This window comes from Microtus pennsylvanicus, chromosome 2, assembly GCF_037038515.1.
Source record: "Microtus pennsylvanicus isolate mMicPen1 chromosome 2, mMicPen1.hap1, whole genome shotgun sequence".
NCBI lineage: Eukaryota > Metazoa > Chordata > Mammalia > Rodentia > Cricetidae > Microtus > Microtus pennsylvanicus.
The window spans coordinates 145,068,102-145,077,927 of NC_134580.1; the positions used below are offsets into that span (position 1 = coordinate 145,068,102).

At 47.7% G+C, this 9,826-nt stretch overlaps 1 pseudogene; it reads right to left on the minus strand.

Moving 5' to 3' along the window:
- Positions 1-5,428: 5,428 nt before the first annotated feature.
- Positions 5,429-6,834, minus strand: LOC142844446 (small ribosomal subunit protein uS5 pseudogene; annotated as a pseudogene).
- Between the last annotated feature and the right edge of the window lie 2,992 nt (positions 6,835-9,826).

Consider the following 9,826-nt stretch of genomic DNA (forward strand, 5'->3'; position numbering starts at 1 on the left):
GGTGTTTTATTCTTCCTCTTCCTCCCCGACTTCTTCATAGGGTTTTGTGTAACCTCAACCTGGCCTTGGACTGACTAGGTGACCTTAACTCTTGATCCTCCTGCCTCTGCTTTTCAAAGGTTGTGTACTGGCTAGTTTTATGTCAAGTTGGCACAAGCTAGAGACAACTGAAAGGAGGGAACTTCAGTTGAGAAAATGCCTCCATAAGATCCAGCCCATTGTAGGTGGTGCCATCCCTGGGCAAGTGGTTCTAGTTTCTATAAGAAAGCAGGCTGAGCAAGACATTGGGGAACAAGCCAGTAAGCAGTACCCCTCCAAGACCTTGCATCAGCTTAAGTTCCTGTCCTGACTTCCTTCGGTGATGAACAGTGATGTGGAAGTGTAAGCCAAATAAACCCTTCCTGCCCAAGTTGCTTTGGTCACGGTGTTTCATCATAGCAATAGTGACCCTAACAAAGACAGGCGTGGATCACCAAATCTGGTTTTAAAAATCTTTTCTTTTTAAATGCTTTAACTCCCCATTTTAAAATACCAGTAGTAAATTCCTGTATTATTTTATTTGGTGTTATGACCTTAGGCTCATCCATGTTGAAACAGGTGTGAGAATTCCTTTTCATTGGGGGTGTGTGCCGGATGTGGGGGTGTCTGCCGGATGTGGGGGCATATGTGGCATGTGGGGGTGTCTGCCAGATGTGGGGGCGTCTGCCGGATGTGGGGGCATATGTGGCATGTGGGGGTGTCTGCCAGATGTGGGGACATATGCGGCATGTGGGGGTGTTTGCCGGATGTGGGGGCGTCTGCCAGATGTGGGGGCATATGTGGCATGTGGGGGTGTCTGCCAGATGTGGGGACATATGCAGGATGTGGGAATGTATGCTGGATGTGGGGGTGTCTGCCAGATGTGGGGCGGCTGCCGGATGTGGGGGCGTATGCCAGATGTGGGGGTGTATGCCGCATATAGTTGACCGGTCCATCTCATGATGGACACGGAGCCTATTCTTCATGTTTAGGGTCCTACAAATGGTGTTGTAATAAACACCAGAGTACAAGTATGTTTGAGTCTCAATTTTTCCATTCTTTTGGTATGTGCTTCGTGGAATTAATTGATCATAAGGTCCTGCCATTATTAACTTTAGGTCGTTCTTGGAGGAGACCCCCCCATCTCAGTATATGCTAAAAATTCACCAAGGGAACATGTTGCATGTATGCATTGTATTTGAAGGAGAGAAGGGCTTCATCTGAGTGTGCATTTAAGGGGTGTGCAGGACAAGGAAGTTACATAACCACGGTGATGATGACAAAGCCCATGTTCACCAGGAGAAAGGCTGAACTCACACAGTCTGAGAGCAGGAAGAAGAACGGGCAAGGCTCTACAGACCAAGAGGTGGAGCTAAATCAAAAGCCACCTTCTATACTGTGCATTTCAGGGCTTACTGTGGGGTGGAGTGGTGCTTGCAGCTGTAACCTTTGTGTTGTGTTCGAGTCTGGCAATGCAGGTAAAATGATGTGTTTTCTGTTGTATATTTATTTATTTGCTTTTTCTTTTTTTTTGAGACAGACTCTTACGTAGTCCAGGAGTGCTAGAGAGGTGTCTCAGTTAAGAGTTTGTACTACCCTTGCAGAGGACCTGAGTTTGGGTCCCAGCACCCATGTTGGGTGGCTCACAACTACCTGTTGTCGGGCCCATGGGTCTACCCCTGCTTCTGGGGTTCATCTTGAGGACAGTTTCAGGCTAGCCAGCGTTTCCGATTTGTTCCTGTGCTCCCTCTGCCCTGCCTGGTGATTATAGGGCATTGTTTACTCCATCTTGGGTGTGGCCATTTCCCACCTGACCCGGGGGGAATTACTTGTGCAGCAGCTAGGTATTTAATGTTTTTCCTAAGTTTGAATAAACGACAGTCAGCTGATCTTCTTTCGAATGACCCAGGTCTCTTGTGTGTTCTTTCAATCTCCAGGCCCTTGCCCGGCTCACCAGCGGTACAGTGGTGCGCGAACTGTACCGAGAGTAATGCAGCAACGTTACAGTTGGAGGCACCGCTGGGATATCAGGAGTTACAACCTGTAACTCCAGGTCCAGGACGTTCGCAGCAACGTTACAGTTGGAGGCACCGCTGGGATATCAGGAGTTACAACCTGTAACTCCAGGTCCAGGACGTTCGCAGCAACGTTACAGTTGGAGGCACCGCTGGGATATCAGGAGTTACAACCTGTAACTCCAGGTCCAGGGCATTCAGTGCCTCTTGTGTTCGTGGGCACCTATATTCACATGTGTCACACACCACACACACACACACACACACACACGAAAAAGAGACAGATATAAAATCAAAAATAAAAACAAAAACCTTCTGTGTAGCTGAAGCAGGCCTTGAACTCCGAATCCTGCTGCCTCTGTCTCTCCTTGTGCTGGGACTCTGGGTGTGTGCAGTAACATCACAATCCTTTTGTTGTTGTTGTTACTGAGATAAGGTCTCACGTAGCCGTGGTCCTGAAAGTTATATGTGTCCAGGGATGACCTTAAACTGCTGATCCTCGTGCCTTGGATTTTTTTTAAATTTATTTGTTACTTTTTTATTCTGTGGTGATATGGTTTCTTTTTCTTCTCTCTCTCTCAGAGAAAGAACTCTGCAGTAGTGTAACAGAAAAGAGAATGTACCTGTGTTTCGGTTAGTAAGTTAAAACTTACTTACAGTTAATATAAATTTTAAAATTATGGTAGGCATCATGGCCCATGCCTGTAACCCCAACACTTTAGAGGGAGAGGCAGGAGGTCAGGAGTTCGAGGCCATGCCCAGTCTGTCATCACCTCGAGTCTCAAGGAAACTCAAGCCAACCAAGCAAACAAATCCCAAACTCTGTAGTTATTTCAACTATTTTTTTTTTGTGTGGTGTTGTACCTAAGCTTTTTTCAACTTAGTTTAAAGGTTGTTTATTTGTGTGTGTGTGTGTGTGTGTGTGTGTGTGTGTGCGTGCATGTGTGTGTGTGTGTGTGCACATGTGTGCAATTGTGGAGGTCAGCGGACAACTTGCAGCAGTGGGTTCTCTCCTTTTACTGTGCGGGTTCTGTGGCTCAAACTCGGGTTGTCAAGTGCAACAGGAAGTGCCTTTACTGGTGAATCACTGAGATGATTTTGTAGTCTAAAGTTTAGATTTTAAATATGGTCTGACATTGGCTGGGTGTAGTGGCTCACGACTGAAATGCCAGCACTCGGTTGGGAGAGGCAGACACAGGTATAGGAAGCTCTCTGTGAGTTCCAGGACCAGCCAGGGCTACAATAGTGAGAGCTGTTTCCCCGCTATGTCCTTCCCAAACACATCAGCTGGGAGGCTCAAGGGACAGCAATAGCCTAACGTGACAAGTGGACCAGCCATAAAGGGAAGTTCTGTCCTAGGCACTGATTGCCTCACTAGGACCCTCGTGTGTGCAATGATTCAGCCTGTTCAATTTCCCCAACCATGGAGAACCAAGGCCTTCCTTCCTGCCTTGGGCACACTCATACTCTATGAATGCCCAGTCCACTACTCTTCCTGTTGTCCACCCTCTGGTGGAGCAATGTAAGCGGAGGCCACTCATGCAAACCCATGTGCAAGACTGTATAGGTGTGCAAAGTCTGAGGGAGTGCACGAAGATCATTTTCAAAAAGCAATTTGAAATAGAAACTCAGGCTGGGGATGTGGCTCAGTTGGTAGAGGCTTGACTGGCATGCACGAGGCCCTGGGTCCAGTCCCAGCACTGCAGGAACTAACTATGGTGGCTTAAACCTGCAAGCCCAGCTCTTGGGAGGTGGAGGCAGGGTCTGCCAGAGTTCCAGTTCATCCGTGGCTACGAGGTCAACTGAGGTTCTCAAGCATTAGTCTCAGAAAGGAAGTAAGGAAAGTAAAGAGGGAGGGAGGGAAGGTACTTTTTGGAACTCAAAATTCTCTTAAACTTTGAACTCTGAAAGACTAGTCCCAGGATCAGAGTGACGGAGTAAGCAGGAGTTGCGCTCCTCCGCTCTTCTCAGCTCTAAAACGTACCAAACGGTGGCTGCCTCATAGATCAGAGCTTGTGGAGGGAGACTCGAACGCCCAAACTTCTTTTTGCTTTTTCCATTTCTACGTGTGTGTGTCCTACAAGTATGTGTGTTGTGCCCGTGTGTACATGCATGCTTGCAAGTTCACAAACACATGCTCACTGATTTTCTCACTGACCAGTTGATGCCAGGGCCCTGTTTCACCATTTTCTGCATGGGGTCTGACTTCCCCAGAAGGCCCCCTCGGACCTTCTGACCCCTACCATCTGACTCTGGAATGTGCCACCCAGTCCCCTTTACCCCTAGGGCCAGAGAGAGGAAACCTGAACTCAGCTAAGCCATGTCCTGCAGCCTGTCCGGTGAGATGCATGCACCCAGTCCTGCAGCCTGTCAGGTGAGATGCATGCACCCAGTCCTGCAACCTGCCAGTTGAGATGCATGCACCCAGTCCTGCAGCCTGTCAGGTGAGATGCATGCACTCAGTCCTGCAGCCTGTCAGGTGAGATGTATGCACCCGTACCAGCTGGGGATGTTTGCTGTGGTTCTCTTGTGAGTCACTGGAGGCCCTCCCCTCTGTAGTAACAGGGTGAGGTGAGGACGCACCTAATGCTTCCAATCTCTCCAAGGGCCCAGGCCCCAGTCTCAGATGTTGCTTCTACTGAGCCTCACCGAGTCTCAAGCTTGTAGGGAAGCCTCTGGCTCTTCTAAACCTTTTTTAAGAAGGCCTTTGGGAACCAACTTTAATATGCTATTATTATAATTAATTGGGGATTCAATTTGCATATAACAAATTGCAAGGATTATAATAAGTTTTATGAGTTTCAACAAAAGTTTAAATCCTCATAACAACGGCCCCATTGGCACAGACCCTTGGAGCACAGCAGTAAATTCTCTGGGTGCTCTCCCAGTGACACCCCGAGCTTACTCACACTTCTGAGCCCTTTATCATAGTGTGGTTCTGACTATTCTAGAAGGTGATAGAAATGGTAGCCAGAAAAAGGCTGACTCTTCGGTCTGGCTTCTTTCAATAAGTCAATATTGCTGAGATTCATTTTTGTCGTTGTTATTGCTTGTTTTTCCAGACAGGGTCTCACTGTGTAGCCCTGGCTATCCTGGAACTCACTCTGTAGACCAGGCTGGCCTTGAACTCACAGAGATCTGCCTGCCTCTGCCTCCTGCGTGCTGGGTTTAATGGTAGCACAACACCAAGATTTTTAAAAAAAAATTTAAACAGACTTAATTTGTTTTTTTTTTCCTTCTTGTATAAAAAACCCTTATGTGACTGGACAATGGTGGCGCATACCTTTAATTCCAGCATTCAGAGTGCAGAGATAGGTGGATCTCTGAGTCTGACACCAATCGAACAGTCGGTCTACAGAGTGAGTTCCAGGATGGCCAAACAAACAAAAAACCCTCTATGTGGTGGCCACAGCTGGAGCCTGGGTCCTCTGAACAGACTGGTGTGGATTTTCACGAGATGGCCAGTGAATTCCTGATAAGGAGACTTGGTGAAAGCAGTCTCTTTCCAGAGGTGGGGTGTCAGCCAGCTGTAAGTCTTAGAGATGGCATCAAAGGTGGCCTTGGCAGAGTTGCTCTGGGTGGCAGTGCAGCCCCTGGCTGAAGTGTAGCCGTCAACAATACCAGCCATCGGCAGCAGCTTCTGGGGCACAGGGGCAGAGACGACACCAGTGCCTCTGAGGGGTCAGGAATGAGAGGCATCAGCAGAGTCACCTTGCACGGAACAGTGTGAGGCTTCCAGGCTTGCTCCCCAGTATTCTCCACACAGCAATGATGGAAGGCTTGTCCAACATGACGGCCCCTCCGATAGCCGTGGCTTCCTCGTTGGAGCACTTAACACTAAGACCAACACGACCATTGTAGCCCCAGTAGTGACAAAAGCCTTGAACCTGGTCTGCTGGCTAGCCCGCGTGAACATCTGTGCTGGCATCTTCAGAACCTCATCCTTTAGGGATGCACCAAGGAAAATGTCAGTAATCTCAGATGCCTTAATGTACGGGGAGAATAGGAGGCAGGTCTACAGGAACTTGATCTTCCAGGCGCCTAGCTTGATGACTCGATCCATTCCTTGTCTTTGGCTTTACTTCCATGAGCACCACAGCCTCGACCATGGTTAAGGCCTAGGACTGGTGCCCTCCTAGGCCTCCTACTCCTGATTCCCCAGGTTCTCAGTGCCCTCCACTGTACCAGGGCCTTCTGCCATTGGGTGTTTTCCCCCAAGAAGAAGAAAACACAAGACTTGTCATTTTAGAAATGTACTCTTAGTACTCTCTTTCTCTCTCTTTCTTATCCCCTCTTTCTTTTCTTCCCTTCCCTCCCCATCCACTCCATACTTTGTTCTCCCCACCAGGCTGCTGTGTATTTTCCTGCGAACAGGCAAGCGTTCTTAGTCTAACTTGTCCTGGCCACCAGGATGAGAGGTCAAGGACGTCATGCCAGCCTCTTCCATAATTTCCTTCCTGCTCCAATCCCAGCGGCACAGGTTCCTGCTGGTTCTCTGGGTCACACACACACTCCTGACACACGCTTTGTTTTCCCCTGTGTTCTTCCAACCACCCACACGACTGTCTTCTCACTTCCTTAGGTCCTGGCTGAGAGGCTGCAACCCCACACAGACCTTTCTGGACCACTAGGACCGAAAGAGCAGATTCCCCCGAGTGCACACATGCTCTCTATCCCGACCCTGCTCCACTCATTCACACTGAATTTTTCTCTGTGATGACCCAGCCTCCGCTGTGTCTTTAATGCTTCTGGAGATGTCACACACACCATACCGGTCACTCACGCCCCTGTAGTCAACCATTCCGGTTTCCAGCTACTCAAAGATCTTTGTGTCCCCTTAAAGAGGAACCCTAAACCCTTCAGTCGTCAGCTCTCTTTTCCTTGTTCTTCTAACCTTCAGCAGCTACTTACCTAATTTCACCCTTTGTACACTGGCCAGCTCCGGACATTCTACATACATGTGATAAGACAATGATTGGGCTTTTGGCTTGGCTTTGTTCAGCTGAAGTAGTGTTCTTAGGTTTTAACCTTGTTATCATGTGTATTGATTATTCATCTTGTTTTAATTGGATTTTTTTTTTGAGACAGTGTTGTGTAGTCTGGGCTGGCACCAAACTTGCTATGACAAAAATGACCTTTGTTATTTTTTTGTCAGCCTGACACAAGCTAGAGTTGTCTGAGAAGAGGAAGCCTTAATCAAAGAATTACCTCCATCAGACTGGCCTGCAGACAAACCTGTAGGTTAGTGATTGATGTGGGAGGGTGTAGCCCACCGCGGGCAGTGCCACCCCAGGTAGGTGGTCCTGGGGTGTAGAGAACAGAGACTTCAAGCTCTCATTACTATCTGAACCTCATGCCCAGTCCCTCACTCATTCCTTCTCCCTTTGTACATCGGCCAATTCTGGACATTCTAAATAATTATAATAATAATAATAATTAACAATAGTAGTAGTAGTGGTAGTAATGCATTAACTGGACCTTTGGCTTGGCTTTACCCAACGGATGTAGTGTGCTCTAGTTTTAACCTTGTTTCTCCTTCTGTGCACAGACACTGCTGTGTCACCACCCACAAACCCTTTCGTGCTTTCTCTTCCTGTGAGGACATAGATATGGGGAAGCTTACTAGGGGATATGGTTTATTGGTTTCCTTTTCTCTATTGTTATGAAATACCCAAAGCAGGCCAATGCGATAAAGAAAAGAAGTTTGCTTGACTCACACTTTTGAAAGTTGAAGGGTATGGTACTGGCATTGGACCAGCTCAGGTAGGGTCACTTGATGGTGTAAGCACAGTATGGGGAAGAGGTCACACTGCCCAGCGGAAGCCAGAGAGAGGCTGGTGTTTCTCAGTCCCTTCTGAGGGCAGCACAATAATGGGCTCTATTAGGGCTCCATCTTGTATAGCCTTGCTTCCTTCGACAACCACCTGAGGACCAAGTTTCTAGTACAGGATGCCACAATGGCTGAGGACTTCAAATGCAGACAGAAATATCCCATCTACAGGTTACTGAGGTAGTCTTTCTGTTCTGTTGATGTTTAGTTTTTCTAACCAATAACACACGACACGGGTTGAAAGCTATGAGGTCTTGTTTTATATGGGAATAGTCACTCATACGAGTCTGTTCAATTAGCTTTTACACAACTGCGATTATAGTGAGGCTATGCTTTGGTGACTCGTCTTGGTTGTGGAATGATGCACCCTGGCTGCCTTTCCTGCTGATGTCTTAGGCTGACTCACTCTCCAAAAGGCTCTGTGCTACTCCACGGAAAGGGCATCCCATAATTTATCTAACTACTCTCCTACTAGGAAGCATTCAGGCAGCTTTCCAGATTTGGGCCATTAAAAATAGCAATGCAAATAGCTAAAGGAATTCCCTCCCCATTAGTGAGGGGAAGTGAGGGGACAGCCTGCTAGGAGGTGGGATCAGAAGCCTGCAGGCTGTTGGACAGGGGCCTCCTGAAGACACTCAGGTTAACTCTGCATTGCCTGGTTTCTGGGAGGTTCCAGATGGTTCCAGGGATCTGCCAAGGCAGCCTGGGTGGCCTAGGAAGGTTTGGTGGGCTTGGGGAAGTAGCTCCTAGCCAATCAGTGTGGAAATCTCCCTGCACTTTGGCCGCCATTCTAGTCCTTCTGGTCAGATTTATCGAGTGCTGACGCTGCTCTGTGCATCCACCCGTTCCCACCCTCGGAGTTCAGGACTGAGGACACTTTCAGCTTTAAAGAACCTCTTGTTATGGGATAATCTTTTCATATACTGTGAAGATGTGTCTTGGACAAGGTGCCTTCTGATTGGTTTGATAAAAGAGCTGACTAGCCAATAGCTAGTTGGAAGAGGTTAGGTGGGGGAGTCAAACTGAGAGGAGGCTGGGGAGAAGGGCGTAGCCAGGAAGAGTGGCCAGCCAGACGCAGAGGAAGGAGGAGATGAACATGCTGTACTGACAAAAGGTACCACCCTTTGGTAGAGTGTAGATAAGAAATATGGGTTAGTTTAAGATATAAGAGCTAGCCGGGCTGTGGTGGCGCACATCTTTAATCCCAGCACTCAGGAGGCAGAGGCAGGCGGATCTCTGTGAGTTTGAGGCCAGCCTGGTCTACAAGAGCTAGTTCCAGGACAGGAACCAAAAGCTACGGAGAAACCCTGTCTCGAAAAATCCAAAAAAAAAAAAAAGATATAAGCGCTAGTTAGCAACAAGCCTAAGCTATCCACCAAGCATATATAATTCATAATAAGTCTCTGTGTGGTTATTTGGGGAGCTGGCTGGTGGGATAGAGCTGACCCAGTGGTCCCAATGAAAAACCCTGTCTACAGCCTATTACCAGACTTTTCTTGGAGAATTTTGCTTTTACAGAGACTAAGAGCAATCGATATTTGTGTGGGTAACTCTCCATGGTATAGTTTTTGCATGTGATGTCCTTCAGTCCTCTGAGGAAGGATGTAAGGACTTTTCTTCACACAAATTTTGCAGCCTGGGAAAGGGACTCAGATGCTCAAGGATGGTCCAAGTTCACACAACAGATCAGAGGATTCAAAGCCTTTTCCGTTGACCCAGCAACCATTCCTGTGTAGGTGGACTTTCCCTCCAGCTACTCCCCAAATAGCCATACAGAGACTTATTAATGATAAATGCTTGGCCAATCGCTCAGACTTGTAACTTACTAGCTCTTACATTTTAATTTAACCCATACTTTTTATCTACACTGACACATGGCGGAACCTTTTTTCAAAGCTGCAAATTCTCTTGCTTCTCTCCACATCTCCTCATGACTCCTGAGACTCCTCCCTTTATCTTCTTG